A 25,565-nucleotide genomic window follows, 5' to 3' on the forward strand; every position below is an offset into this window, starting at 1 on the left:
TTAAGGTTAAAATGTAAATAACCAAATGAGTTCATACATTATAGTTAAAATATCGCTAATAAGATGAAGTTCATTTATTAAGGTTAAAATATAAATAACCAAATAAGTTCATACATTATAGTTAAATATCACTAATAAGATGAAGTTCATTTAATAAGGTTAAAATGTAAATAACCAAATGAAGTTCATCCATTAGAATTACAATTTAGGTAATATGACGAGTTCATCCAATAATTTTTAACCATTCATTACGTTCAATTTTACCTTAAACATATGTCATACATCTTGTTCCAAAATGCATTATAATTTTATCATAATTCATGAGGTCTTTTCATGCATACTTATTTCCATTATCCTTAACAGAATACATTCCTACAAGATCCAATTTATTGCAATAACAAGACGACTGCATACATGCCTTACGATAAATCTCATCCTAATCCATTGATACATTCTATCAAAATGCCATCCATACATACTATCACTAAACAAGAAACATAAGGACAAAAGCATCACATAACACTAAATTGATATCAGATTTCACCCCTAAAGGGCTACATCTTTGGGTCTGCTCAACTGCAAGACCCCTCTGATCATTTAATTAAGTTAAGGGTACATAAGGTTCACATCATTTATTTAAACATTAATCGGTAGAGGCAATCTTTTCCCATATTGATTTAAACACTAAATGTGTATCAAGTTTTCTAAATGATCTAAGTTCTCAAAATACAATAACAGAAACGAACACCATTACAAGGTAAATTCAATACCACAATTGCACTAGTACAATCTTGCCTATTTCCCAATTCAGAGAAAAATATAAATTAACAATTTATTCTACTAAATGAAATTTTCATTTACTTGCCAAATTTTCCTAACGATACTTTATTTAATTCCTAATATTTCCAATAGTATATTATTTAAGTTTCCAAAATACCCAATGATATAATATTCCTATTTTCCAATTATCCAAAATAATTATTAACTAGTTGATATTTATTAACCCCTGGATAATAACATATAACCATTAATAATTTACTAATACACAATTCCAAATTAAATATCAATTAATATATATTTATATTAATCCCCATTAATAAAATATATATATTAAAAATAATTTAATAGTACACCACTTTTAAATTAATTATTAATTAATACATGTTTATTAATCCTCATTAATAAACTATATATTAATAATAATTAATAATAAAAGAAAATAAAAAAAGACTATTAAAAATAAGTTTTGGATATCATAGGTTTTATTTTATTTTTGTTTAAAAAAAAAGCTAAAAAAAATCAGGGGGAACCACTGCAGGGCCCACCTCCCATCACGGGAGAGGTGGGAAGCCCCGCAGCCTCCCCCGCGGCCACCACTTGCAGGGGCTCCTACCGGCGCCATGGACGTAGGTCCCTGCGGGCATGGATGCAGGTCCTTGCGGTTGTGGACGCAGGTCCCTATGGACATGGACGCAGGTCTCCGCAGATGTAGATGCAGGTCACTGCGGAGCCCGCAGAGAGGAGGGGAAGGGAGGCAGCGTGAGCCAAGCCTCGGCTCCTCCGCCCGCCAAACCCTAGTCCCAAACAAATTTTCATTTTCTTTTTTTTTCATTTGATTTTAAATCAGATCAATAACACCAAAAAAACAAATAAAATAATATTAACTAAAACCCCAATTTCTTTCATTCATAGTCCCATATAGAGACTGAAATGTATTTTCCAGAATGTTCCAAAAACAACAATATGGGAAATTTTCCTAGCAAGATCATGCTTTTTCCAAATACCCAATAACTTTAAGTAGGCAAGATTTGCTCAACCACAAAGCATATTTGGCTACCTAAGATGGATTTACTCCCATTTATCCACTTCATTTAAACAATCTTGACCCAAAACAACCAATATTCTCAAAACTAAAACTTAAATCTGAGAACATTCATGGATTTTTAAACCAGAATTTCATGAAGAACAACCAAACACAATTTTTTTTTAATTTTAACAATGAAATAAGAAGGTAAACAAGAATCCTACCTCTTTTAGCATTCCTGGCAAGATTTTGAAGAAGAGCCCAACCTGCAGCTGTAGAAATCCTTCATTTTCTCCAAAAATCCCCAATTTCCTCCATCCAAAAATATTTTTTTCCCCAAAAAAATCAACAACCCTAAAAATATTTTTTTCCAACCTAGGTTACATGGAATACCAATTTGACCTAATCCCCTAATTTCGAATTTAAACACTTTTTAAATAAAATAAAAATGAAAAATCATCCTTTTCAACTATTCAAATAATCTAACTTGCTTTTCTATTTAAAATTAAAATGCTTCTCTCTCATTTAATTTTAATTTTCTCAATATTAACAAAGCTAACATTTATATTTCACAATATTAATGAGGATAAGATATTTTTTATTTAATTAAATTCCCAAAATCAATCTTCACACTAAATCAAATATATATGAATAAAATTTACTTTTCTAATCAAAATTGATTTTCTTAAATAATTAAAATTAACCTTTCTTTTCAAAAATGCAAAAGAGATTAAATTATTTCTATTTTGAATAACTTTAAATCTTTCCTTTTTAAAATGTATAAACTGAATAAATTGGTTATTTAAAATTAACCATTAAATTAAACTTGCTACAAACATAAATAGAGCAATATTTTTAATTAATGATTAAACACATAAAAGAAACCTATTTATTTTAATTCCTCAATTACTAATGCGTAAATGAACACATTAAATCAAATTAAATACTTAGGACAAAATACTCAATTTTTTACCACACGCAAGGCATGCAAACCAAGAAAGACAACCAAATACACGACTCGCAAACCCAAACGAAAAGGGAAACTGATGGACCACAGGTGACACTCACTTGAGCATGACTAGGGTACACTGAGGGTTTTACGACCAGCTAACCCAAATTCTAAGGACGAAAGAGTTATACTCAACCTTGTGAATCCAGGTGAAGATGAACCTTGCACCTCAATGGTACTATACCTGAAATCTCCTACAACCAAGAGTCACACCAGCATACAAATATATATATATTCAATGAAAGTGTTAGCTTGAGATTAATAACAAGAATCAGGAGAACAATTAAACTTACATAAGAATCGATGTGAAAGCACATTAATAGGTACGCACAATAATCACAATATCTGACTACAACATTACATAATGGTTAATCAACCATCCAAGAATGCCACATATAAAAAGTCAACCAAGGTCAAACCAGTTTTACAAAGCTGACTAGGGTAGGGGCACTACACAATGCAAGGTTGTAAGATAGGTTAAATTTCATTCCATTTATTGTGGGCACCAATTACCACCACGATCATGTCTAGGTGGGCATGTTTATGGTAGGCATGATCTTGTTGTTCCTTGCAACTCGTTGGAACATCCAGATCCAAGACCTACTGATGCCATCTCTCAAGTGCCCTAAGTCCAAAAAATGTTCAAACTTAAACAGATTCTTTCTCAGAATCTAGGATGCATATGAATGATCTGTTTGAAGCTATAGGTTCATGTTAGGCCCATCTATAATGACCTATCTCAAATTTCGAAGACTCGAAGCCATTTTCATAGGGTAGCATTTTTTCGGTTGGTGTGAAAACAAAATTGGGTCATGTACTCATGAATAGTCATACAAAATATGAAGTATAATCATAAATACAAAATGCATCACAAAATTCCATTTATGCATTTATAATCAAACAATACAAAAATTACATATACAAAAATTTGCCTCTAAATATTAATAGATCAGCTCATGGCCATTTCTATAGAATTTGGCTATTTAAATGTACAAAAAATTTATTTATAAATCAGCTCATGGCCATTTCTATAGAATTTGGCATTTAAATATGCACAATTCAACTTATGGCCATTTAAATATACAAAATTTGGCATCTAAATATGCATAAATCAGGTCATGGCCATTTCAATATACAAAATTTTGCATCTAAATATGCACAAATTAGGTTATGGGCATTTATATATATAAAAAACAAATATAGAACAATTCGCCAATGATATATACAAAATTCTCAAAATCATTCTACCCTAAACCATAGAATCGTTGTAATGCTCCAACACATTGAAAACTTGTAGATGACCTGAAATCAATCAAGTGGGCTTGCTGGATCATCCCTAACCCTTATTGTGTCAAGTATTGCCTTCTGGTTAGATTCATTAACTTTCCATAAATTCTTGTTATGAGGTCTACCATGATACTTAATCAATTGAATATTTGTTGCAACAACAAGGTTGGAGAAATGAAGAATATGTTTGTGTGTTTCAAAGTCCTCAAACAACCAAACATCAGATTTATTCATAGGGTATCTTCTAAGCCATGTCCCTATGACAACAATAGACCCTATTGGGTACTCAATACCCTCTCCATCAATGATTGTGGTTGTCAATTTTCTTTTAGGCTCAATACAATGACACAAATAGTAATCCATTCCTTCTTCATTGTTCTCATCTGCAAAATTGCATACATGTGACCTACATTTTATAGAATTATAATTAATACCAAAAATAATGTGAGATGTAATGAAATGAGCTAAAAAAAATCCTACAAAATTAACCAAAAAAATCACTTGGTTCCACTAGGTCTGATACATGGTCGAAATCCACCAATTCTTCCATTTGGTTCAATTGCAATGCTTTGGGAGCTTGATATGTATCAATGGGAACCAATGGTCTACAAGACCATTTATCAACCCACTCTTTTGATTCACATTCTTCCCACAAAAAAATTATACATGAAGAGAAAAAACATGCAATCTATCTAGTATAAATTACTAGTGAACTTGCATTTGAACTTCTAATCGAGTGTATGTCACTTGATCCTACAACTATACAACAATATTGATAGTTTTCAGTATTAGATTCACTAATCAACCAAAAATATCTATGAACCATGGACATACCTGCATTACTTGGTCCCATTGTAGAGTTACACCATTGCACAATTGTTGTTGTATATATCAACTCAACACCACCTTCATACTTCAATTCTTCTCTAGCTAGGGCTCTTTTTATGTATTCTCCTACGCAATCGTGCTCTCTATTTCCATGTCTAGCCTCAGTGATAATCCAAAAATGTTGTACACCGCTTGTCACATGCATCCTAGTCAACCAATAGAACATCCTTGCATTCTTGAATTGTGAGGTGCAATTATCTGACCATATTATGTGTTGGTTGTATCTTATGTTTCTTTCCCTTAAATTATCATAGAAAAATTTAAATCACCCTTGCACAAACTTTGACGAATGAGTATGATATTCACTTATGTAGAAGTGATACTCTCTTAAAACCTTTCTATCCTCCTTTGTGCTATCATCTGTATGCATGAATGCTATGTGTACAAAAATAATAATTTGTATAGAATGGTAATACATATATTTAACTTCAGTTTGAGTTTTTAGTGTATAATTCTTAGCAAAATTAATGATAGAGACAATGGTACCAAGAGGAAATGTGTCCTTACATAACTTGAATTGCTCATCTAACCACCGAGCTCTATGTGTATGCATTATATAATCATAAACTAGTTTCTCTTGAAACATTTTCATAAATTCAGCTACACATATATCATTTTTCACTAACTCACATCTCTTCAATTCTTTTCCATCTTTAACCCCATATGTGACTATCTTGTATTTTCCAAAAGAAACTAATATCTTACCAATTTCATGTGTGCTCTCCAAATGTACACATCTTGTTAAATCTTACAAATCACAACATGTAGCACAATAACCTTTCAAACAAATCATCTTATAATAAATGCAACTATCATATCTTTTACATAACATACTTGAAATAAATTATCTTAGTGACTTAGGAGGTGCTTGTATACTATATTCTTGTAAAACATTGTTAGTGTGCAAAGTAGAACATATAAGATGATAAATATCATAGTGCATGGAAAATTCAATATGCATCCTACAACAACACATGGTGCATACATGATTAATCCTAACATAAAAAGGTTTAGCCATTTCAAAAAATCTTTAACCAATTCTTATTTCAGGAAACTTTTGAAGGAATCTTTCATATAATTTTGTTTGAGTCATGTCACGACCCAAATTTAGATTACAAAATTTTACCTTAAATTAGACATTTGTAAATGATAACATTTTTATATTGATGATATTATGATCCTACTAATGCTATTTTAACATGATGATGATACATTTTTAACGTGATGATTGATGTTTTAAATTTAGTGACTTCTTATGATGCTATTGAATGAAACATTTTTTATCTTGATGATTTGACGAACTTGTCAAGTGTTAAGTAGATGTAGGGTCGACCATCGAAGGTGGACAAATAATTGAGGAGGGGTCTTCTAGCAAGTCAACAGTAACCTAGGGAATATGGCTTGTGCATTCACACACACAAACGTAAGAATTAAACAATAAAATTAAACAATAAAATTGATTTAGGAAGTCAATAATGAATAACATTATGATATATTGAAGCATAAAATATTAAAATAAATAAAAGATTAAAAATAAATGAATTTAATATATTAATTTAATAACTTTTAAAATTAACACATGAGTTCAAATTTGAATAGAAGGTTAAACTATTTGAATCTTCCTATCAACTCTCAATTTCCTCTTCTGACTGGCTAATCAAACCAGTCAAAATCTTGATTAACTCTCTTAATCGACAAATCTATTTGAGCTTTCTCCACTTCCACTTCCAATCAATTTTGAATTCTTAGTCAAGATCCACAATCTGAGGATTGATTCTCTCAGCCCAGAAATAATTAAAAGCCTAGAAAGAGATATTGAATAATCATCTCTTTGCACTCTCATCAATTAGAAAATGCCAAATTTTGGGAGCTCTCCTATCAATTTTTCCCCTTTGTATTCATTATCTCATTGCATTGAGATCATTAATGGAAGGTGAATTTGGGTAAGGAGTGGATTGGCTAGCAAGGAAGAAGGTGCCACCTCCTTTCACTCTTCCAATTTTTTCGGTCTTCGCCTCCCTTTCTTCACCTATTCTGCAAATCTAATAACTAGAAAAGGGGTGGTTAGGGAGGAGAATGATTTGTAGAAGCCATCACTCTCTCTCTCTCCTATGTATTACCTCCCTCTACATCTAGCAAGGTAAGAACATTTGAATTTCCTTAGTTACAACAAGAGGTATCGCCCCTCCCCATTTTTCTTTGTTCCTATTGTATTTTTTGTTGAATCGAATTGTTATAACCATGTCTCCTTTTTTCTCCAATTTGAAAATATGACATGGTTCAATTTGTTGTTCTCCTAATCTCATAGATAAATGGCTCAATCTGCACTAATTATGAATAAAGTTTTCTTTCTTAATCAATCTTGATGTCTAAATCACCCCCCCCCCCCCCCCCAATTATGTTAATCTACAATTTGTTGGCTAAGTCGATATCAAGCACATATGATACTCCTTTGGTTACCATTTTGAATCACCCTCCCCCTCATTATCTTCCTTGGTTCTATGAATAATTAATTGGGTTGATCTACTAAATGATTGTTGGATAGTTCTAATCAGGTATCTATACAGGTTCAAGTACTTTTCATCGCCCCCTTTCTATACTCTATGATTTTATGTCTCACCATTTGAGCTAGTAAAGATAACAATTAGATTTTCTTTTGTGACTTGACAATATTACACGTATATAAGAGGTGTTCATCTATTGCAGATAAATATAGTTGGATAATATTTTTTATATTACCCAACGTATCTTTTTCTTGATATCTTTGACATAGTTTTGGATTACTTCTTTATGGAATCTCTTTTGCCAATTTTTGTATAGCAACTACCTTCACTATCTATTGAAATTGCTAGAGATGAATTCTTATGAATTGATTATTGCCTCGGTAAAGAGTACTTTACTCTTATCATTTATTACTATCATCCTTCCCTCTATTTCTTTAATGTATAAATATATATATAGAATATGCTAATTCTTGAAGATGTATGGAGTTTAAACCCATATTTGGGTATGTTTTAAGGAGAACTAATAAATACAAAACCAAGTCTTTACGATAAATCAATCTAATGAGGAGGGGTCATTTAATTTTTAACTATTTAGGAAATATGTGTTAGTATGGTTAAATGAAAATTATAAATAGTTTACATAATATTGAATGATTAGCCTTGATTTATTTGGTCAATAGGACTAGTTTTCTACCAAAAACTAATTGGTTGGGTTATATGTATATTTATATATAATAAGTAGGTTGTGATTGTAATATTTCATATTACCTTATTAAGTTAAGCGATCATTCAATAAGATCCCTATATGATGTGTTTTCATTTGAATGGAATCTAAACTCCATAAATGGGTTTAATTAAAAGAAAAATAACAAACGTAATATAATAAAACATTAATTATCAATGTGAGTAAAATATACCTAGGAGGGGTAATTTTATCTTTTGTCTATGAAGGATGTATAATGAAAATATGTTCTTGATCATCGGTTAAATAGGGAAGGGTTTTTTCACCTACCCTAGTAGGATTAAAATTGGCTAGTAACTTAAATTCTTTCTCCCTACCATAACACATGTAGCTAAGTTCAACAGGTTGGTTGTTAGATACTACATGCACACACAGGTCCATTCTTGAAAGTTGATGTCGGCTTGCTAGGATACTCCATCGTGAGAGACAGGAGATTGTCATGAGCATCAGGAAGTGCAAGCTTCAATTGGTTGGTCGGATAAACTACCTGGGTTATTTGTTCGTCTTCTAGATTGCAAATGGAGGTGAGTCCGATGGCGAGGAAGACACTACATCCGAAGATAGAGAATTATGTATATCATACATTTTTATGTAATATTGTATGATGTATTAATTATTTCTTCTAATAGACCAATGTGGTCTCATAATCAATCTATGTAAGCTATGTAAAGGGCCTATGAGGCTTACTATCAAAAATGCGATAGGAAGTCACCAAGAGAATGTAACTAACAGGAAATGAGGAAAACTACTAACCACTAACCCACTAACACATGTCCTACTTGTGCATGATTTGTGGGATGTGTACCTTCATGCTTAATTTTCCTTCTTTTTGTGACTACTTGTTTAAGTTAATACATACTTTATGTTCACATTAATCGTATACATGAACCATTGTATAGCGTTCTCTTTGAATGCATGACATTCAAGTTAGATGCTCATTGTATTTTATAATTTTCATATACTTGTGGTTATATTTATTTAACTCATTTGTATATTTGCTAACTAATTGACTAGATGATCTAGTTTGCCCATTCTTCATAACTTGTGGGTCTTACTTTCTTTTCATTGAATGTAGTATTTGCACTCATATTAATGGTGATTGATATTTAAATGCATGATAGTTAACTGAAATCTTGCATTTATGGAAATGGAAATTTACCAAGATTTAATTAGGAATCAATTATGTTAGTTTATCTAAGGTTAGGACTAGTGGGTTCTTAGATTTTGGTATCAAAGCCCTAGATTAAGCACTAGGACCTTGAGTTCACCACTCTATATTGTGACACTTGATCACTTGAAATGCCAACTAGGTAGTGTATGAGTAGTTGGTACTTTATGTGTATGTGTATTTGTGTGTGATTGTTAATCTCTCCTATTTGATGTAACACTTTCTTACATAGCATATCCATTGATAATGTTTGTGTTGAGTGATGCATTTGATAGCACTTTGTATGAAATATACTTGTACTAATGTGAATGCATTCTAAATGTGTGATGCAAGGGAGAGTATGACCTCTTTTAGTGACACATAATTTTAGAAAAGACCCTAAATTTTTGTCTGCATTAGTGCTTGGGAAACAACTTAGCATATCTTATATAGGAAATAAATATATTAATGATTTCATGGTTATCTTTTTCATCTCCTCTAAAAAGAAACTATATAGCTATATTGAATTCCTTATTGAATAACAACTCTTCCCTATTTAACCTTATATTATTTTATAGTAATAATGGGAAATACCCTAGTAAATGGTCTATCATTTGTAGGAGTGGTAGGAAGGATAATATAATTATTGATTAAGAGGCATGGGTCTTTACTTAAATTTTAATTGAATTATCGCTACCTTAACATTTATTCTTAAGACATCGATGCCTTAGATTATTAATCTTGGTCTCAACTAGATAAATAAGCATGATACTACTAATCTCATTATGAAAAGAAATATATATATTATGCATGTCATCTCAGAAAGAGTACATGGAATTATTTTTTAAACCACTAGAAACCATATAAGAGTAATGAAATTACTAAAGATAAAGAAGTGCTAGATATTTATTTTATTTCACATACATTCCTTGACTATTTGATATAAATCTATATTGATTAGTAGATATGTGACCAAATTCACTTGTGAGACCTAAAGTAATCATGTATGTGTTGGCAATATGGCGAAATTGATTATGTGTTGCATTAATGGTTTGCCATTGATGTCAACACTAGCTATTATGGTTGGTTACCCATAGATAGGTTTTGTTTACTGGTAGAAGATCTTGTGTTACCGACATGGGTTTAAGGTTTAACCAGTAGAGCTTTTACTAAGAATATTTGATAGAATGGTTAAGTGGTGTTGGTGCAGATTTTAGATGGAATTGAGGATGCAGAAGGTGATCCCTGATTGTGCCTTAACTGATTGAAGACATCACTTTGGCATGGCAGACCCAGATTAGGTCCCGTACCTATCTAGGTTATGGACTGGTATCATGTTAACATGTTCTCTACACGTTACCAGGATGTTTTATGGATTGGTTATTATTGTTTTGGTCTTAAGACGACATGGCATATCATTGTAATATGGATGTATGTAATGATCTTATTGTAATATCTTTTAGGTGGCTAGCCTAATTGGTTTAGGCCTTAGGGTTTGTATAAATTGATGTAAGATCTCATTGTAGATCATGGTTATGGTGGTAATGGTCATGGTCATGGAATGTAATATCATATGCAAAGGAGATTTGGTCAATCATAGGTGATCAAATTGGGTTTAAGTAAGAGGTCAAAGGCCTCCAATATTGAGCTTAACGGAGACTGTAATCAGGCATGGCAGATACTATATCTGATAGTTCATTCTTTTGGATTGTTGTCCAATTATTTTGAGGTGGTTATAACCTCTATGTAGTCAGTGAGACTCTTTTGTAATGAGAAGTATTCTCTAGGTAGTGTGCCTTCCTGCATGTGCATGCCCCTTATTGTATCATATACTTTCTGCAGAAGTATCATCTGACTGTGGGTAGGCTTCCCACCCTGGTTTTTCCCTTTATCAGGTTTTCCACATACAAATCATGGTGTTATGTGGTATGGTTGCATTGAGTTAATTATCTATTTCATTCTTAAGTTCTATTGCTTACCGGTATCTATTTTTGCTATTCCGGTATTCAATGTTTATGTGCACCAATTAAAGGTTATAAAGTGGTTTGATTAATATAATCTGTTAATAACTGATTCACCCCCCCTCTCAGTTGTTCACCAGCTATCCTAACAATTGGTATTAGAGCTTTGGTCCTCTTTTGCATAAGCTTAACTGCTTGAGGTAGATCCTATGGTAGCTAACACTTCAAATCCACCGACAACAATTTTTAGAGGAGAAATCCCTAAGCTTGATGGAACAAATTATGGGATACAGAAAATATGAATGGAGACTCATCTTAGATGTCTTGAAAAGGATATTTGGGAGATCACTAAGAAAGGATACACACCTTATGATCCGACATCTGACAATCTTTCTCTTGTAGACCTGGACAAGAATATTGAAAATGATTGCAGAGCTAGAGAAGCCCTCTTATATACACTTAGCGATCAGAAAATCATGGGATTAACTAATAAATAATTGAAAAAGGTTGTGTGGGATAAATTGCAAACTCTGAATGAAGGTGATCCTACTGTAAAAGTTGCTAAACTTGATAGTTAATGGGTAAGGTATGAAAACTTGATGATGGAAGATAATGAAAGAATTGTTACATTTATGGAAAGAGTAAATGAGATTGTAATGAGAATTCAATGTTGTGGAGGATCTCTGAGTGAAGATGAAATAGTTTCCAAAGTCTTGAGATCCCTTCAACCAACTTACAAGATGAAGGCAACTATAATTAGTAAATTGAGAACAATGAGAAACACTTCAGTTAATAGAGACATTTTGATTGGGAAATTATCTGCTTTTGAGCTTGAAGAATTTGGACCTTTTGGAGATACAAAATCTGAACCTACTTTTCATGCATCAACATCTACAGGAAAGAGTGATTGAAAAGCCTTATATTCAAAGGAATTGGAAGATATGAGGAAAGAGGATGGATAATTTGAGAAAATTGAAGCCTTATTTGCTAGAAGAGTACCTAAAGGACTGACATGAAGTAAGTATGAAGGAAAAGCACCTTTTAAATATTTTGCATGTAATAAGATTGGTCATTTTGCATCCAGATGTCCTGAAAGGAATGCAAGATTTGAAGAGAGAGTTAAGAAATCATTTAAGCCTATTCAAAACATATATAGATTCAAGAAAAGTAAACAATGCTACATAGTGGATGAAGAAGGAGTAAGTGATGACTCTGAGGATGAACCGGTAGCAGACTCTGCTAGTGGACCCAAAAATGGAAAGGAATTGGTGTTATATGCTATAAAAGAAGATGAACTGGAACCGGCTATCAAGAATGAAGAAAAGGCCCTGGCAGCAAAAGTTGAAGACAAGGATGAATGGGTAATTGATAGTGGATGCTCACATCATATGACTGGAGATAAAAGAAAATTTATGTCCCTATAAGAATACAATGGCGGTCAAGTCAGATTTGGAGATGACAAAGCATTTATGATCAAAGGTAGAGGTATTATTTCTCTGGATGGCAAGCATAATACTGATAATGTCTATTATGTAGAAGGTTTAAAACATAATCTTTTAAGTGTTGGTCAATTGGTGGACAAGGGTTTCCAAGTTCAGTTTAAAGATAGAAAATGCAAAATCATTAACAAAACTAGATTGGATATTGCAACTGGTACTCAGACTGGAGGTAATATCTTTCACTTGAACACTAGTAATAAGACATGTTTGATTTATCATATTAATGAGAGTTAGTTATGGCATAGGAGGTTGTATCATGTTAATTTCGATTGTATTGTTAAGATTAGTTCAACAAAGGTAGTTAGAGATATACCTAAGGTTATGAAACTTCATAATCCGGTATGTAAGGAATGTCAATTGGGAAAGCAAGTTAGAAATTTTTTTAAGAGCATGCATGATAAATATAATGATGTGCTTGATTTGATTCACACTAACTTATGTGGTCCAGCAAGGACTAGAAGTTTTCAAGGTGATAGATATTTCATGTTGATAATTGATGACTATTCTAGAATGATGTGGGTGACTTTTCTTAGGGAGAAGTTTGAAGATTTTGAGAAATTCAAGATCTTTAAGGCTAAGGTAGAAACTGGATTGAAACAAGCTCCTAGAGCTTGGTATGCAAGGTTGGATAAATATCTTTTGAAGCTTGATTTTACCCAAGGCAGTGTTGACAGTAATTTATATTATAAGATCACTGATGATGATATTCTGATTATTGAAGTATTTGTTGATGATATCATTTTTGGAGGTGAACATAAATTGTGCATGGAATTCTCTAATAATATGCAGAATGAATTTGAAATGTCCATGATTGGTGAGATGAGATTTTTCTTAGGTTTGTAGATTACTCAAACTGACAAAGGCATTTTTATCTGTCAAACTAAGTATCTAAGGGAATTGTTGAAGAAGTTTGGTATGGATAATTCCAAACCGGTAAGTACTCCTATGGTGACAAGTGAGAAATTGTCTATCAAAGACACATCTACATCGGTAAATCTGCCAAGGTATATGTCTATGCTTGGTGGCTTGTTATATCTAACTCAAACTAGACCAGATATTATGAATGCAGTAAGTATTGTTTCAAGATATCAAAGTAATCCTAAAGAAAATCATGAATGTGTAGTAAAGAGGATATTTCGGTATTTACAAGGAACAACAAAATATGGCTTATGGTATTCTATAGATGATAACTTCACTTTATGTGCATATATAGATTCAGATTGGGCAAGTGATAATGATGACAGGAAGAGCACTTCTAGTGGAGATTTATGTCTTGGAAAGAAATTGGTTTCATGGATCAGCAAAAAATAGTCATGCATTTTTTTATCTACTATAGAAGATGAATTTGTTGCAACAACAACCAATTGCACTCAATTCTTGTGGATGAAGCAAATGTTGAAGGATATCAAGGTAAATTGTAGTGAACCGGTGGTTATCTATTGTGATAACTATGCAACTATCAACATGTCTAAGAATGTGGTATTTCACTCTAAGACTAAACACATCAATAAAATATAACTTTCTGAAGGACAAGGTGGAAGAAAAGGAAGTCAAATTGGTTTATGTGAACACTAAATAACAGATTGTAGATATGTTCACTAAACTATTGTCTAAGGAATCATTTGAGTATTTGAGAGACAAGTTAGGGGTATCTACCCCTCTGGAAGAAACTTAATTGATGGAGCAGACTATCAGTCTAGTATGCATCATCATCTTTATCCTTTGCTCTGGGTTGATCTAGTGGTGCTACTACTCAGGGGGAGTAGTCAGCTTTGAGATTTAGAGGCTTATATTCTTGTTTTGATATTTTTGTCAGATTTTTGGCATTGATGTCAAAGGGGGAGAGATAGTGATGTGAAAAATAAAGTCAGAACTTTACTGAGATATTATTCACAGGGAAAGATTTATTGATATTCAGGAAACTGTTGGTTGTCTTCCACAGGGGGAGACTTCTTTGGCATTTCTTGGTACTTAGATGTTTTTCACATCTAGTGTTGTCATCGATGCAAAAGGGGGAGATTGTTGGTAATATAGAGGAATTGATTATGTGTTGCATTGATGCTTTGTCATTGATGTCAACAGTAGTTGTTATGGTTGGTTCCCGATAGACAGGTTTTGGTTACTAGTAGAAGATCTTGTGTTACCGGCATGGGTTTAAGGTTTAACCAGCAGAGCTTTTACTAAGAATATTTGATAGAATGGTTAAGTGGTGTTGGTGCGGCTTCTAGATGGAATTAAGGATGCAGAAGGTGATCCCTGATCATGCCTCAACTGATTGAAGACATCGCTTTGGCATGGTGGACCTAGATTAGGTCCGGAACCTATCTAGGTTATGGACCAGTATCATGATAACGTGTTCTCTACACGTTACCAGGATATTTTATGGATTGGTTATTTTTGTTTTGGTCTTAAGCTGACATGGCCTATTATTGTAATATGGATGTATGTAATGATCTTATTGTAATATCTTTTAGGTGGTCGACCGAATTGGTTTAGGCCTTAAGGTTTGTATAAATTGATGTAAGATCTCATTGTAGATCATGGTTATGGTGGTAATGGTCATGGTTGTGGAATGTAATATCATATGCGAAGGAGATTTGATCGATCATAGGTGACCAAATTGGGTTTAAGTAAGAGGTCAAAGGCCTTCGGTATTAAGCTTAACTGGGACTGTAATTAGGCATGGTAGATGTTATCTCTGGCAGTTCATTCTTCTGGATTGTTTTCCAATTATCTTGAGGTGGTTATAACCTCTCTGTAGTCAGTGAGACTCGTTTGTAATGAGAAGTATGCTCTAGGCAGTGTACCTTCCTGCATGTGCAAGCCTCTTATTGTATCACATACTTTTTGTAGAAGTATCATCTGATTGTGGGTAGGCTTACCACCATGGTTTTTCCCTTTACTAGATTTTCCATGTACAAATCATGGTGTTATGTGGTATGGTTGCATTGTGTTAATTCTCTATTTCATTGTTAAGTTCTATTGCTTACCGGTATCTGTTTCTGCTATTCTGGTATTCAATGTTTATGTGCACTGGTTAAAGGTTATAAAGTGGTTTGATTAATATAATCTGTTAACAACTAATTCACCCCTCCCCCCCTCTCAGTTGTTCACCAGTTATCCTAATAGTATGTTCTAGTATTTTGCATGAAATTGTAAAAGTCAATAATGGAAAATTGATAGGCATAACTCTTACATATTAGTATGCACTAGAGAGTATAAAATTGAGCTCTAAGTTCTATATTAGGACTTTATGGTCTACCTCACTAAAAGATGTGAATTTTGGTGTAGGACAACCTTAATTAACCAAAATGGTCACTAAAAATGACAATTGTTGTGGGATCATGGATGACATGTACCATACTCTAGACAAGAGGTTGGACAAAACTATTAACACCCTGAATCAACCAGGGAAAGGGGTACATCTCCTAGAACAAGAGATCGAGAGAATGAAAGACCAGAATAGGAACCGAAACCAAGAAGGCAGTATGATCTATGACCTAGTGGCTACATTTTTGGCTATAGAAGGAGCTTCCAAATCTTGGATGAATCAACCATAGGGAAATAATAATTGACAGAATAGAGATAATCATATTCGAGATAGAGTTAGAAGGAAGTGATATGGAAGAAATAAGAGGACTCATTATGATAACTATATACCGAAGGGGCCTAGAGATGGGTGTTATATCTATGGAGGAGACCATTATGCTAAACATTGTCCCCATCAAACATCTAGAATAAAAAGGAAGGACTCTTCAAATAAGTAAAGCCAAGTGTACCATTATTTTGAATAAAAGTGTAATGTGTGACAAGCCACACCAATAAGACATAATGTGTCATGTGGGCCTAGCTATTAATGTTTCTCAAATTATGTAAAGGATTTTTCTAGATTATTGTGTGTTGAGGAGTGCCTCTCAGAAGATGGTCTCCTTGATGTTTGGATCATGGTTAGTATAATAAATTTTGAGTGGACTTGTATTCCCTCTTATGCTTCATGTTTGGATGATTGCTTTGTTTATCAATGTCTTATATGGAGTATTATAAACTATAAAGTATGAGGGTTGGATTAAATTGAGAAATAAATCTAAGAAGATGGGACTAATGAATATTTCTCTATTTTATAGGTATGTGAGCTACATAATTTTTATAAGAATGGAATATTGCAAGAATGAAAGTAGTAATATATAAAAGATACATAAGTTTGTCATTTTCGATCGACACCTTAAATTTCCTAAATTGTTTTTATCCCTTATGACATTATGGGAAGTCTATTTTTCATATTCAAGAATTTTGGTTGTGATGTTCCTACTTTATATAGTAGGTATAATAAAGTTAATTTTATAAACGCTTTATCATAGGGAATTATGCAATGTGGCCTAGTACATGCGTTATGTTGCACTCGTAAGCATGTGAATTTTCTATTGGTCATGAGTGTTGGAACCTTCGCTAAAGGTAATCATTCCCTTTAAGTCAACATATTTAAGGCCCTTGTATCTGTGGGCAATTGACACTCATTTGATTGGTTTCAATATGTTGTCATCGATTGCAACATATTCTGGCTTTCATATTTTGGTTTGGTTGTTTACTGATAGACACTTCATCGGCACCGATAGGTATCTTCACCGGTAGAAAGGAATTCTTTGGTTATCGACATTACAGGCCGACATGACTTACATTCAGGATACTAATATTGGAGGCCGACATCATTTGGGAAATCCAGAAATCGACAATTGATTTTGATATTCATGTATTTATGTATTGAGCCAACTTGTATATTCATTTTGTAATTATCTATGTAAGACAATATAAGGCATGAAGGATTGTAAAGGTATATAGTTCAATTGATTAAATCATTTTTTGATATGATGGAATGTAATGTGAGGAATGTGGATTATGTAAGAGGTTATTCTGATAAGGGTTTAAGGTTTCAGAACTGGAACAGTCAGAGCTTAACCAGAAATGTATTCAGGCATAAAAGATTCTATCATTGTAGTTCACTCATTCTTCCGGATTGTAGTTTGGATTTGTATGTATCAGTGAGACTCCTTTTGTGATGAGCAGTGTGCTCTAGGTTGTAAGCCTTCCTACAAGCGCAGGCCCCCATATTTTATAATATATTTTTATATGGCCAGTGGATTGATATTGTGGGTCACAAGTCCCACTATGGTTTTTCCTCTTTGAGGTTTTCCACATATAATTCTTTGTGTTATGGTATTTATTTGTGTGATTAGCTTATTGATTACTTTACATCTTTCAATCTTATATGTACCAATTTACTGGTTGGTGAATGCATGTTTTAATAAGGTTGAATTTGAACATTCTGGTAGAACACTGATTCACCCCCCCCCCCACATCTCAGTGTTCTTGGATTCCAACAATTGGTATCAGAGCACATTTCAAAGGACTTTCAATCTTTACAATAGATATCAAACCAGCAGACATTGGAGAGGTTTACACAAGCTAAGAGAGCTACTTTTTATCATATGATTGAGTCAAAGAAGGAGATCAATGATAAGTTGAAGTTGATTGATAATAATTAGACTAATATTTATAGAGTATGTTGCAACACAAATTTACTTACAACAAAGATAGATAAAGGGATTAAGGATATTTAGGAGAAAATTGTAGGTATAGTCAATTCTTTTGATGGCACAAATTCTTTGACTACATCTATTGATGGTCAGATTTTGGTTTTGGAAGCCCAAGTTTCAGCTCTTGAGAGGGTAAAAGACAAAATCATTAGGAGAAATAGAGGTCTTAGAGGATTGGCGAGTCCCCGGTTGGACTCATTTAGTGTAAATTAAGAAGGAATGCATTGTTTTGGTTGGGAGGCCCACACCAGAAGAGCTTAATGAGAAAGAGTCATATGCTCACATGCTAAATGGACTTGTATCTATTTTTGGCACATTCAAATTTGGCTGGGATACCTATCTAGAGCTTTTGGAGAAAGCCTATCCAGAAATTTTCAACTATATTCAGCTTCGGTAAGATATTTTGGGACACACTCTTTGTATAGTATTTCATTCTTCATCTTGATTTTTGGTATATTTTTTTGGCATTGATGTCAAGGGGGGAGGTATAGGTGAAAAATATATTCTTGGCATCTGGAGATATGGAGGTGTAGATTATTTTGTATAGATCATGATCACAGATGGATATTCAGCTCAGGGGGAGCACTCTCAGGGTGAAACTGACAGATGGAAACCATTATCATTTTTCACATGTGTTGCCATCAATGCCAAAGGGGGAAATTGTTGGAAATTGACACTCATTTGATTGGTTTCAATATGTTGTCATTGATGGCAACATGTTCCGGCTTTCATATTTTGGTTTGGTTGTTTACCGAAAGACACTTCACCGGCATCGACACCTACAAGTATCTTCATCGGTAGGAAGGAATTATTTGGTTATCGGCATTGCAAGCCGACATGACTTACATTCAGGATACTGACATCATTTGGGAGATCCAACAATCGACAATTGATTTTGATATTCATGTATTTATGTATTGAGCTGACTTGTATATTCATTTTATAATTATCTATGTAAGCTGACATAAGGCATGAAGGATTGTAAAGGTATATAGGTTAGTTGATTAGATCATTTTGTGATACAATGGAATGTAATGTGAGTGAGTGTAAGATAATTTTAAAGTGATGAATGATGATTATGTAAGAGGTTATTCCGGTAAGGGTTTAGGGTTTTAGAAATAGAATAGTCAGAGCTTAACTGAAACTGTATTCAGGCATAGAAGATGTTATTAGTGCAGTTTACTCATTCTTCTGGATTGTAGTATGGATTTGTATGTAGTTAGTGAGACTCCTTTTGTGATGAGCAGTGTGCTCTAGGCTTTAAGCCTTCCTACAAGTGTAGGCCCCCATATTTTGTAATATCTTTTCATATGGCCAGTGGATTGATATTGTGGGTCACAAATCACACTATGGTTTTTCCTCTTTGATTTTTTCCACATATAATTCTTTGTGTTATGGTATGCATTTGTGTGATTGGCTTATTGATTGCTTTACTTATTTCAATCTTATATGTATTGGTTTACCGGTTGGTGAATGCATGTTTTAATAAGGTTAAATTTGAACATTCCAGTAGAACACTGATTCACCCCCCCCCTCTCAGTGTTCTTGGATTCCAACAGTATCATGGCCTACTTGCTTGAACTTGTTATGTGAAGAATTCTATAGAGCTAATCATGTGTATCATACCTTGTGATCACAATAGTCCTTGTGCATTTAAGAGGGTCTAGTCACTAAAAAATCACGTTGTGTACATGTGGTAGAATTTTCCCTCACATATGTCTTCTTGAGTTGAGAAATGGGAAGATATTTGCAACTATGATTGAGTGCATAGTTGGACATAAGGATACTCAAATTATCATGTTTTGTGTTGATCTTAATAAAATCCTAGAAATGAGAGGATTGAAAATAAGCCTTATAACTTAAAGAGGTCCTTGACATGTTTGATGTACGGTAGCATGCGCATTGCTATGAATGTAGTGATATGATATCCAATGCATTAATAAATGTAAAGGATATGATTGCCTACATGAATGACATTGGATGAAATAGGCTTACATCTTAGTTTTGTGTGATGACATTTTTGAGATTTAATATGGACATGACATTAATAATTAATAATCAAATGTGACGAGATAGGTCAAATGATAATCAAATGTGATGAGATAGGTCACATGATAATCAAATGTGATGTGATAGCTCACATAATTAAATGTGACAAGATGGGCGTAAAGCCTAGGTCACATAATTGAATGGTGACATGAGTTAACTAATTCAAATTATTTCATGTATGCATGTGCTGAATTGCAACTTCTTCTATTTCTTTATTATTATTAACTCTATTTACCAAGACTTGGGTATTGAGCTATGTTTCTTGTGAATAGGCAATCAAATCCTTAGGCTATCATTTTTGTGATTACTATGTGATAAGTTTGAATAAACACCTTCTAGCCTACAAGTTAATATTGTATAAAAACATTTAAAGGTATTTCGATCCATTCCTATTGTGCATATCCTTCTATTGTTGGCAATTGAGAATCCACTAAATTGTAAATAAGAATAGCCTCTTAAGACATGTGTCTAGCATTAATTCTATAAAATAATTGGATTGATAAAAGGAATCTAATTAGATGCACGAATGTGGTATGATATGACACCGGTTGTATAAGGTTAATATGATTCATTATACATAAATATTAGAGCGTAGATGTCTATTGGATGCTCATTGAGATTTATACATTATTGTTTTAGCATGTGTACTAAGACATCATGGTGATGTCTCTTCCTAGTGGGGAAGGATGTCATGACCCAAATTTAGATTACAAAATTTTCCCTTAAATTAGATATTTGTAAATGATAACATTTTGATATTGACAACATTATGATCCTACTAATAACATTTTAACATGATGGTTGGCATTTTAAATTTAGTGATTTTTATGATGCTATTGAATGATATATTTTTATCTTGATGATCTGATAACTTAGTTGAGTGTGAAGTAGATGTAGGGTTTCCCGTCAAAGGTGGACAAATAATCGAGGAGGGGTCATCTAGCTCATCGACAGTAACCAATGAAAATGAAATACCTACCCAGAATTAGCAAGCCAAAGTTTTTTTTTTACAAAATTTGAATGGATATATAATAGAGGATGGCTCCTAATTAAAAAGGAAGCAACCATTTGCGGAGATCATTTCAATTGAATGAACGATCGTAACAAATGTCATCTCAATCCGAAGGGGAATATGCGAAAGCTTTACAAAATTATTATGAAGCCATGTGACCGGAAATTGACCCCTATGACCGAAGTTATATATTATATAATATAGGTCTTGAGTAATGGGGAACATACTAAGTCTTTGGAATATTATTTCTAGGCATTAGAACGAAACCCGTCTTTACCACAAGCTCTTAATAATACGACCTTGATATGTCATTATGTGTGGCTATATTTACTATAGAATGAATTCATTTAGAACTACGGAAAAGAAAAAAAAAGAGGCTTTCTACATATGCACCATCCAAAACAATGGTTTTTTATCAGCTGTAGTCAAAAGAATATCCCTCATAGGAGCCCAAATATGAATCGGTAAATATAGCCTGGATAGTCCATGGATAAAATAAAATCAATTCAATTGATGGAAAAAGAACCATAAAGATCAATTATTGAAAGTTCAGGCTGATACGATCAAATCTGCTCATGGGCCAAAAAAAGGATTCAATTTATGTAATAGGGTTGATTTACTAGGCTATTGAATAGCGGTGTAGCATCGGATCCTAAAGACGTGAAGCACTTTCTTGGTAGGAAAGTATTCTTCAAAATTTCTATACAGAACATAGATAGTTACCTCTTAAAAATATTTTTATCTGAATAATTTGAAGTAGATCTCTTTATTTCTAATACTTCATCTTTTTTAGGGTGGGAGAAAGGAGAAAACCTGATCATTTATCAAAAGTGAAGTTTGAAACTCATGTCATGGACCCATTCTATTTTTTTGGTTAACCTGAACGTATTTCTTCTATAAGTAGAGCTATGCAACTAATTGACGTTATGCCCTCAAAATTTGTCAAATTTATTGGCTTGTTGTCAAATTCCATCAAAATGACTATGCCTTGCAGATTCCACTTCTAGATTTTTTTCATTTTAATATACACATGCTTCTGTTTATTAAGCATGCATGATATGCGAATTACTTTCAATTTATGCCTTGAAGGCATGGGAATCATCAGTATCTATTTTAAGTAAGTAATCATTACCCTAGGCAAAGAATAATGTATTAAATACTAATGTGAGCAAACAAGATGTCATTGACAATGAGAATTTCAAGTTTGGATTCATATGAACAAGTAAATATAAAAAAAAATGTGTTCAATCATTACGATCAAAATAGTGATATTAACATAGCCTTTGCAGGTACCAACACCCCTTTCTATTCTATGATAACCATTCCACTCTTTTTGGAATGGATATAAGAACCATGGTTGTGCTCCACTGAGGGAGCAAGGCATTTCTACTTTCTATACATGATACATGTTGTGAGCTGAAATGGGTGGTTGTGGGCTATATCTCTCTAAGTAGATGTATCAAGAGAATGAGAAGAACCATGGTTGTGTTCCACTAAGGGAGCAAGGCATTTCTACTTTCTATACATGATACATGCTATGAGCTGAAATGGGTGGCTATGGACTATATCTCTCTGAGTAGACGTATCAAGAGAATGCAGTGGCTGTGGCATTGTTGGTGCTATAGAAAGAAGAGTTGGGCTATGGTGCAACTCAAAAACATGTATGTTGTACCATCATTAAAAGTAAAGCTACGATGGGCATTTTCTACTCTACTGGGTAGTCAAAATTAACTCTTATATGCAAAACAAAGGAATAAATATAGTTTCTTAAGTGCTCACCTAGCCTGTCAAGCAAGACACCAATTTGGAGTGTGAGACATTCACATATGATCTAGGCTGTAAATTTCTACCAAAACGCATGACTACAGGAGCACACAGAAGTAAATGATCTTTAGTTCTGTGTCAAACAATTTATAGCTAAGGAAAACTACATTTAAAGCCAGACACAGAACCATAGAAGGCCAAGGTGAATTAAAAACTCTTAGCTAATTAATAGGAAAAATAGGGGCCAACTTACCATCATCTAGATTCATTATAATCCTAAGACTTTCTAATCAATCACATTTCTGTCTTATTTATTTTTTTCCCTCTTTCTAGCTTTGATGGATGAGGCACATAAATCTTATGATCTAAAGCCCTGTTTTTGCTTATTGAAATTTTTGTTATCTTAACTAACTTAGGATTGTTTTTGTGCACTATAGCTGCCACATCGCACAATGAGTTCTAAGTAAACCTACACAATATATGATCTCACAAGGGATGGCATTGCTCATATTCATGGTCTGGATAAAGTAATGGCAGGGGAATTAGTAGAATTTGTAGATGGTACAATAGGTATTGCCCTGTTGGAGCTGTATTAATGGGTGATGGCTTGATGATACAAGAGGGAAGCTCCGTAAGAGCAACAGGAAAAATTGCTTAGATACCAGTAAGTGATGCTTATTTGGGTCGAGCTGTAAATGCGCTAGCTTGACCTATTGATGGTAAGGGGAAGATTTCATCTTCTGAATCTTGATTGATCGAATCTCCCGCCCCAGGTATTATTTCAAGACATTCTGTATATGAACCTCTTCAAATGGGTCTTATTGCTATTGATTCTATGATCCCTATAGGATGCGGTCAATGAGAATTGATTATTGGGGACAGGCAGACCGGTAAGACGGCAGTAGCTACAAATACGATTATAAATCAAAAAAATCAGAATGTAATATGTTCATGTCGCTATTGACCAAAACGCTTCTTCCATAGCTCAGGTAGTTAATACCTTCGAAGAACGTGGCATAATGGAGTATACCATTGTGGTAGCGGAAACTGCGGATTCTCCTGCTACATTACAATATCTTGCTCCTTATATAGGAGCAGCTTTAGCCGAATACTTTATGTATAAAGAACAACATACATTAATCATTTATGATGATCTTTCCAAACAAGCACAAGCTTATCAACAAATGTCTCTTCTATTAAGAAGACCCCCTGGCCAGGAAGCTTATCCAGGAGATGTTTTCTATTTACATTCTCATTTATTAGAAAGAGCAGCTAAATTAAATTCTCAGTTAGGTGGAGGGAGTTTGACTGCTTTACCAATAGTGGAGACTCAAGCTAGAGATGTCTCAGCTTATATTCCAACTAATGTAATTTCCATTACCGACAGGCAAATCTTCTTATCAGCTGATCTATTCAATGCAGGAATTCAACCTACCATTAATGTAGGTCTTTCCGTATCTAGAGTAGGATCCATAGCTCAGATGAAAGCTATGCAGCTCAGATGAAAGCTATGAAACAAGTAGCTAGAAAATTAAAATTAGAATTAGCTCAACTTGCAAAGTTAGAAGCTTTTGCACAATTTGCTTCTGATCTTGATAAATCTACACAAGATCAATTGGCAAGAGGTCAACGATTACGTGAATTGCTCAAACAATCTCAATCGGATCCTTTAACAGTGGAAGAACAAATAGCTATGATTTATACTGGAACGAATGGATATCTAGATGCATTAGGTATCGTACAAGTTAAAAAATTTATCCTTAGGTTATGCGAGTATTTAGTAAAAAATAAACCCCAGTTTGGAGAAATTATACGTTCTACTAGGATATTGATGGAACAAGCAGAAGGCCTTTTAAAAGAAGTTATTCAAGAAAATATCCAACTTTTTCTTATGTTGGGAATAAGATAAAAGAGTTTAATAATCATTTTGCAACATTTACAAAGCATAATGCATTATTACATCCAATAGGATTTGAACCTATAATTAAGGTTTAGAAGACCTCTGTCCTATCCATTAGATGATGGATGCTCTATTTTCATTATTCCTTGAAATACTTTATCGGGAACAAAAAAGTATGATTTTTTCTCCATCCACAACCAGATTCGGGAAAGAAAGAGAAATAATAGATATGTAACATGGGCATAAAAGATTCATGTGAATGAGAGAGAATTTGACATGAAAATTTTGAAAAAGGAATATAAATGAGCGGGTAGTGGGAATCGAACCCGCATCGTTAGCTTAGAAGGCTAGGGGTTATAGTCGATGTTGATTAATGCCTCTAATTCAGAATTGAACACAAAAATTTCA

The 25,565-nt window shown here is 33.4% G+C and overlaps 1 pseudogene; it reads left to right on the forward strand.

Annotated features, from left to right (window-relative positions):
* The first annotated feature begins 1,422 nt into the window (after nt 1-1,422).
* LOC131050115 (ATP synthase subunit alpha, chloroplastic-like) lies at nt 1,423-25,166 on the forward strand (annotated as a pseudogene).
* Nucleotides 25,167-25,565: the final 399 nt, after the last annotated feature.

Source organism: Cryptomeria japonica, chromosome 5, assembly GCF_030272615.1.
Source record: "Cryptomeria japonica chromosome 5, Sugi_1.0, whole genome shotgun sequence".
In the NCBI taxonomy this organism is placed as follows: domain Eukaryota; kingdom Viridiplantae; phylum Streptophyta; class Pinopsida; order Cupressales; family Cupressaceae; genus Cryptomeria; species Cryptomeria japonica.